General features: G+C 41.5%; 1 long non-coding RNA gene across 1 annotated transcript in view; it reads right to left on the reverse strand.

The window, feature by feature from the left end:
* Positions 1-698: 698 nt before the first annotated feature.
* Positions 699-8,017, reverse strand: part of LOC114429820 (uncharacterized) — a 27,437-nt gene continuing 20,118 nt past the window's right edge. The window contains exon 3 of the long non-coding RNA XR_003669938.1: positions 699-896. This is a non-coding gene — a long non-coding RNA (uncharacterized LOC114429820). The remainder of the gene's footprint in view (positions 897-8,017) is intronic.

The following is an 8,017-nucleotide window of genomic DNA, read 5'->3' on the forward strand; positions in this document are numbered from 1 at the left end:
TTCTTCCAGCTGATATTGGTGAAAGATAAATTCTTCTCTTTCATTCAGAGACTTTAAAGAGTTATTCTGTTGTGTGACATCCTGATTGAACTGTTGTGTAATGGTATGTGTGTGCATGTTTGCATACCATGATGTTGTGCTGCAGTTTTTGCAGTCTTTGTATCTATGTAGTTTGTGCAGCTCTTTGGCCACATGCAGCTGTTTTAACTACAAATAACGACACATTTATTGTCCATTTAGCTTCAAACAGAAACATACAAAACAATGTTTTCACAGTAGAAGAACATCTGAGACAAAAACACAGCTGATGTGATGTGTCAATGGAACACAAGGAGCTCTGTTAGAGAGAAACACACAGTGTGAATGTGTCTAAGAAACCTAAATCAGTAATCTACACTGATTGGTCACATCTGGACTCACCTGAACTTTCTGCAGTTCCTCACAGCTGGAAGCAGTCTCAAACGTCCTTCTGTTGTTGTGTTGTACTTCATCAGGTCTAGCTCATCAAGAACCTCCTCTGACATCTGCAGCATGTAGGCCAGAGCTGAGCAGTGGATCTCAGAGAGTTCCTTCTCTGATCTGTTCTCTGACTGCAGGAACTCTTGGATCTCCTGATTCACTGAGAGGTCATTCATCTCCATCAGACAGTGGAGATGTTGATGCTTCTGTCAGGAGACACATTATAAGTGTTTCTCCGTTTCAGGTTGTTGAGGCTCTCTGGATGTCCTCTGAAATGATCTCTGTCTGACCCAGCAGGTCTCCTAAGAGTTTCTGGTTTGACTGCAGGGAGAGGACCATGAAGGAATGCGAACCATCAGGTCCAGGTGGCCAGTTTCACTGTTCAGAGATTTCTCCCATGACTCTGTACAGGATGTCATCAGAGATGACCAACTTTTCTCTCCCAGGAAGTTCACCAGCTCTTCATCGTCCCCATCAATGAAACAGCGTATGAGGTGGAAAGCAGCCAGAAACTCCTGAACGCTCAGGTGAACAAAGCAGAATGTTGTTGAATCCTGTTTCTTCTTCGCTTCTTCTTTGAAGATCTCTGTGAACACTCCTGAGTACACTGAGGCTTACCGATATCGAAGCCACACTCTTTCAGATCCTTCTCATAGAAGATTACGTTGCCCTTTTCCAGCTGCTGAAGAGCCAGTTTTGCTAGTGACAAAATGTACTGCCTGGACTTCTCTGGTCCACATTTCCTTTTGGTCTGATTTACCTGAAACATCAGAAACTCTACATACATCTCAGTCAGGGACTTGGGCAGGTCTCTGGTTTCCAACATGTCCTCCAGAACTGTAGCAGTGATCCAGCAGAAGACTGGGATGTGGCACATGATGTGGAGGCTTCGTGATGTCTTGATGTGGGAGATGATCCTGCTGGCCTGCCTCCTCTCTGAACCTCTTCCTGAAGTACTCCTTTCTGTGGGTCAGTGAACCCTCTGACCTCTGTCACCACATCCACACAGTCAGTGGGGATCTGTTTGGCTGCTGCAGGTCGTGTGTTATCCATATGCGAGCAGAGCGCAGCAGTTTTCCATGATGAGGTTTTTCACCAAGATATCGGTGGTGGTGGACTTAGTTACATCAACAGAGTGACTATCGTCAACATGAAGGTCCAGATGAAGGCGGCTCTCATCCAGTCCATCAAACACAAACAGAAGCTTGAATTCACTCTTGTCGTAGTTGCTGTATCCTGATGATTCTAAAGCAGTAAAGATGCAATTAAGAGCCTCCTCTTTGATGCCCTTAGCCTCTGGGATACATTCATGAATGAGGTTTGCCAAACTGAACTGTTTTCCCATCAGTGGATTCAGCTGACGGAAGGAGAAGGGGAAAATGAGATGCACATCTTGATTGGCTGTTCCTTCAGCCCAGTCCAGCATAAACTTTTGCACCAGGAAGGTCTTTCCAATTCCTGCGATTCCATTGGTCAGCACTGTTTTTACAGGTCTTTTTTTTCCAGAAGGATGTTGGAACATGTTCTGGGTTTGACAGATGTCTCAGTGTCTCTGGGCCTCCAGACTTTCTGGATCTGTTGGACCTCATGCTGTGGTTGATGTGTATGTCACGGCCGGCTGTGATGTATAGCTCTGTGTAGATATCAACCAGACACCCTTTATCTTCTGCCCAGCCTTCTTGTGCATACAGAAACCTGTCCTGGAAGTGTGATTGGAGTTTCTGTTGGTAATATGTGATGTGGCGTGGCTCTGGTACTGGAACCATCCCATCTGTCAAAGACAGGGAGTAGGTTAGTGTGTGTACACATACAGACATTGAGCATTAACTTTTAGAGGCAGCCCAGTCTGTTCCTACAAAGCAATACAGATCCATCATTGTCCAAAACACGTCTCTGATGCAGATGATTCAACATGGCCGACACAAAAGTGCCACACTGTTCTCATGCGAAAGTGTTAAAGCTACAGAACATCTCATCAGTGTGAATCAGGTTCCTCAGTCTCACCTCCTTTCATGACAGATTAGTGCCCCCTGCAGCGCTGGTCCAGTTCATCTTTAATTGATCATGCTGTGTTCAACTAAACAGGCATTTATTACACTAACACAACTAAACAGTTCTTATTTCTACACTGAAATAAATGTTAATTAGTTCTTAAAACAAGGACTTGAATTGTGCCATTAGTATGAGAATTAATATGTAAATATTTGTTTCCAAATGTATTTCTGTAAATTATTTATTGTGATACTATATTTGAAAGATGTCAGCGTGACAGTGTTCAGGGTGTGGTTGTGTTGTTACTCAGTTGCATTCCCTGTTAGTTTGTATCACTTATCAGTTAGTTATGAGTTATTGATCTGCACCATCAGTGAGGAGGGCTGTTAGTGTGTATGTGTCAGTGGTGGAACCTACCTAAGTATTTGTACTTCGTTACTGTGCTTAAGTAAAAATAATAGTGCACACTTTATACTTTTACTCCACTACATTTTGCAAAAATAAAATGTACACATGACAAATTGCGATTAACTGCGTTTAATGCTATGAAATTCTTAGATATAAATAATAAAAAATAAATGTGCATCGTTTGCATCAAAGTAATATATTGAACTCATATTTAAAGAATCTCAAACTGATAAAAGTATCAATGTAGCTAATATATTTCACTATGTAACTGATTGATCTATTACTATATATTGATATATAGTCATCTCCCTGAACACACCTGGTCCCACCAAGCGATTCACAACCCGATCCAATCACATGACTCGACTGCTTCAAACGTCACTGAAGTGGTTCAAACGTCACTAGTCACGTGACAGTGGTTCCAAACAATTGCTTCATGAGCTTCCGCATGTGTCGGAGCCTCGGGTGTCAGAGGACCGTCCTTACCTGTCTCTACTCCACTACAAATGTGAAGTCTGTAGTTAAATGTACATTTATGAATACCAAACAGGAGAGTAGTGGTTGTCTCCAGGAGTGTGGTGGTTTAGAGCGGCAAGGTGAGTTCCAGTTAAAGAACTAGGATGCACATGTCCTGTTAAAGGCTGATTTGTTTTACTGTGGTCTGTAATAACAACAAAGGAAAAACAGAATTCAATAAACTAAATTGCAAGTAACTGTATTCAGCACTCAAATATGTAACACAAATCATGAACCGTAAACGAATCCTCTCACACGAAGCTCACGTATCCCGCATATTAGCTTGTTAGCTATTAGCTTACCAACATAGTAACACAAGATAGCATTAACTAATGCATAACTAAAACTACACAATAATAGCACAAGACGGCCGTTTATAACGCCATTTATCTCACCTTCTGGCATCTACGCACAGCAATAAACCAGGGAGACACACGGTGATTAGGAACTTCTAATCATCCCCTGGAGACACACTCAGAACACGGACCTGTTCTCCGACATGGGTGTGATGCGTTCAATGACGTCAGAGCTGCTATGGTGCGTTCATGAACGTCAGACATGTAAAACTTAAACTTACAAGGAAACAAACTAATACTGAAAGAAACTCAGTAAATAAGGTAATAACAGTCACACTTTCTACAAACAACAACTCACAGTTGTGTTTCTTACAGTCCGATAGCAACCGATTAGTTCGCAGTTTCTCTTTAAAACGCAGAATATGAACCATCTGAAGCTATAAAACATAAAAACATCAGCCAATCCTCCGGGTGGACCCTGTAGGAGTATTGGCTGGTCGTCCCTCTCTACGTGCATGATGGCCGAAGCCACAGACCGCAGCTCGTCTTCAGGTGATTTGCATCCATGTGATTGGAGGCAAATCAGGGTGAGGTCCGAGAGAAAGGGGCGTGTGTTTAAATCTGGCTGACTCTCACTGAGTTTTCAAAACCTCCTACCCTACCTTTAAAATGATTTCTTTGATTATTTTATCCTGTTCAGATCCTTTGCAATGGAAATCAATATATATTTGGTGCCTGAGTACTTTTAATACTTTAAGTACATTTAAAAGTAAGTACTTAAGTAGGATTGTTCTGCACTTCTACTTTTATTTAAGTATATTTTGCTGGGTATTTGTACTTTTACTTAAGTACCAAGCTTCAGTACTTCCTCCACCACTGGTATATATGTGTATTTGCCAAAGTCAAGGTTGGTGAAGGCCTGGGTGGTTGAGTTAATCCACACTCTCCACCTGGATTGCTATACTGCTAAAGTGGAAATTAAGTCTTGCAGTCAAGTCTCTTATGTTGTCATGAGGTCACAACACATATGAGTATGAGTCAGGGCTGTGCGATTTGACGATAAATGATCGTGAAGGATTTGAACGTATCGGCGATCTACCAGAACGGACAGATCGTTTTATCGTCCATAGAGCACGTTCTATTAATTGCAGTTCTATGTTCGCGCAGACGCATGAGTTTTTTTCCTCGTCCAACTCTCAGTGCGCTTAATGTGAACACGACCAACCAGTGACAGCCTCCCTGTTAGGAAGCTACGGCTGAAAACGAAAAGAGAACGGAGCAACTGGTCCCTAAAACGAACTCCACCTTTATGTTCGGTGCTGTTTCTGCCGGCAGCAGCGAAGTGTCTTTTAAGCCTGTGTGCATGTGTGTGTGTGTGTGGCATGTGTTGCAGTGGAAGGGCCGCGTGTATACGAATGTTATAATGGTACGAGCGCGTACGCGCCCACCTCTCTGAACATTACCAGCTCGTTATATTCAGGTTCGCTGCTGTTGTGCCGTCAGCAGCTCTTCTACACCTGTGTGTGTGTGTGTGTGTGTGTGTGTGTGTGTGTGTGAGGGCCCCATGTGTACATCAGATGCAGACAGAGGCAGCAGCTGATGACGTCACCAAAACAATAACGCAGCCATTTGATGAAGAGGCTCCATATGAGGACTCTAGTAAACGGTGGACAGAGCTGACAGCAGCAGCTCCGTTTGTCCTTAGACATGATTCCCATTAAAGTTTGATCGTTTGGTCTAAATCACATTGAACTTTAAGAGTTACTTAAGTCTCAATACTGTATTTATTGTTTAACCTTAGGAGGCACACTTCAGTCTGTTTAAATGACTGTTGAATAATACTTTACAGAATTACATTAGTCTTCTTTTTAACCTATTTGAAATAAAACTTTATTTTGTTCTGTAATTGTTATTTAAATGTTCATGTTTATTGAAAACGAATACTGAGTGCACGTTATCAGAGTTGTTGTTTGCCTTTAAAATCTACTGACAGTTTTTGAGAAGTGACTACCTTAAGGCTACCTTAAGTCATTTACACGGAAACATGCAAATTAGTGTCAATGTAAAAACAAATCGTGATAAAATCGAGATCGTGATTTTATCATTAAAGAATCGTGATATAAAATTTTTGCCATATCGCCCACCCCTAGTATGAGTTTTGAGGCTTTGTTGAAGCTTCGACCCCTGATTCAATAAAAAGGTTCATTACTCCAGGCTTCAACGACACAGTGCTCGGGTAGGACATCTAGTGGTGAATAAGATGCATTGCGGTGTGTGTCATTGGTTCATGGATTGGTTGGGATTTGAATCGCCGTGCTCAGTCTCGTTCGACTACACTACATGGTTGAATGTTTCAGGCTGACACAATAATATACATATTACATTTTCAGTTTGACTGCAGAAAATTACAGTACGATTTGAAGTAAATAAATCATCATTAGGGCTAATCAAAAATCAAGATTAATCCAATTCAAGTTTTTGACACAATTAAAGCATTTGCGGGGGCATACGAGGCTGGATGGTGGTGTAGGGGAGTCATTGTGGGTTTAGGAGCGAGAGGCACACACACAGAGAGTTTGTCTATCCAAGAGAAACGTGATAACATTTATATTTTGATATTAATAATAAAATAAATGTTGAAAGTTTGTATCTAATTAATATATTTAACTCATATCTAATCAATGTATCAGTGTATCTAATATATTTCACTAATTAATTAATATATTATATTATTGATATATCTACATTAAATAAGGGATGTCCTATCCCTGAACACACTCGATCACCAAGTGATTCACAACCCGAACCAATCACATGACTCGTATGCACTCAACTGCTTTGAACGTCACTGGGTGTCAGAGAACCATCTTTATTGACAGTTCTCAGCTGCTGCTCAACATGCTTCACATGTCTTAATTAAACTTACCAACATCTCTGTGTTAGTACCTGCAACACTGCAAGACTTAAAGGTCCACTTCCATGGCTTAGCCACAGAAGGAACCAGGTGGCAAGAACATTTAACTCTAACTCTGGAAATTTCTAGAGGGCCTTTTAATAAAGAGAGTTAATTACAAACCAAAAACTGGGGCCTTCCAGTCTACAGGACCCCATACCTACATCAGATGTGTTTAAATTCAACATAACATGTTTCACTCATAATGTATTAAACACTAACATAGCATTGGCTCTGTAGTCATGGAAATAAAGGGTGTGACAGAGCTAGATGTTGGTCTGCAGAGCTCCATGCTTTTCATCTGTTTGCTCCATTGTGTTAGTGTTAACACTGACCTTTGACATTAAGCGTCACTCTTTTCTTCATCAGGATGCGCCCCACTGCTGTAGGCGGTGCAGGTGTAGATGTTGTTGTCTTCCTGTGGGTGTCTCAGGGTCAGACTGAAGTCTCCAGGTTTCATTGGGTCTTTATTCATCTTTGCTCTTTGTGTGTACAATGCATCCTGTTGTTCAGGTCGATCAGAGCCGTTCTCATGCACGTGAACCGTCTGGTTTTACTGTCCATCCACTCCACTTTACTTTTTTAGGCAGGCAGACTATGGTTTTGCAGGGCAGCAGGACAGAGTCGACATGTGAATCCACTTCCATGTAGTAATCTGAGGGACAACAAATAGCAACATGGGCAGTAAAGACATAGTAACTGCTCTGTAGTGCTTTCTATGTACCTAATGCACTTTTCTTTGCATTCATCCTTTCACATGCAGAATTCCCCCCATCTATTGTTGAAGGATTTCACTCAACATTGTATTCCAAGTTTACAATAACAGAGTGTGGTCTGAAATGATAAGCCGACCCAGAGCGGTGTGAAGATACAGCTTTTATACAGGTGGGGTAGTGGGTGTTTCAAAGGTAGGGCTCAGGAAGACAACTTACAAAGAATGAAGGGAGCAAAAGAGTAGGTGAGGAAGAAACAATAACAGGAGAAGGAAGACCTTAGGGATATCCAGGGGCCGTATTCACAAAGTTCTTAGAATCCCTTATCTTAGCCTAAAAAAAATGAGTAAGGACTAGCTTGAAAATGATTCAACATTCCCAGAGCGACTCGAGGAAGGAGCAGACTAAAGGTTTTAAAGAGGTGTGGTTGGCCCAGTTGTTTTAGCAGATGTGATTGGTTGACAGAAAAACATGAGAATATGTGCTAATATATAAGCAGTTAATTGGACAGTGACAGTGGCCGTATGCCCTTAAATCACCTTTAAGATAACAGTTTACTAAGATTTGTAGTCTTCATATTCACAACAGATTCCCGCTGTAGTTCTAATCTGAACTTTTTATGAGTTCAGCGTCATTCACAGTTTGGAGAATGTTTCTCTTCTGTCCTCTGCCATGTTCTC

Source organism: Parambassis ranga, unplaced genomic scaffold (genome assembly GCF_900634625.1).
Source record: "Parambassis ranga unplaced genomic scaffold, fParRan2.1 scaffold_21_arrow_ctg1, whole genome shotgun sequence".
NCBI lineage: Eukaryota > Metazoa > Chordata > Actinopteri > Ambassidae > Parambassis > Parambassis ranga.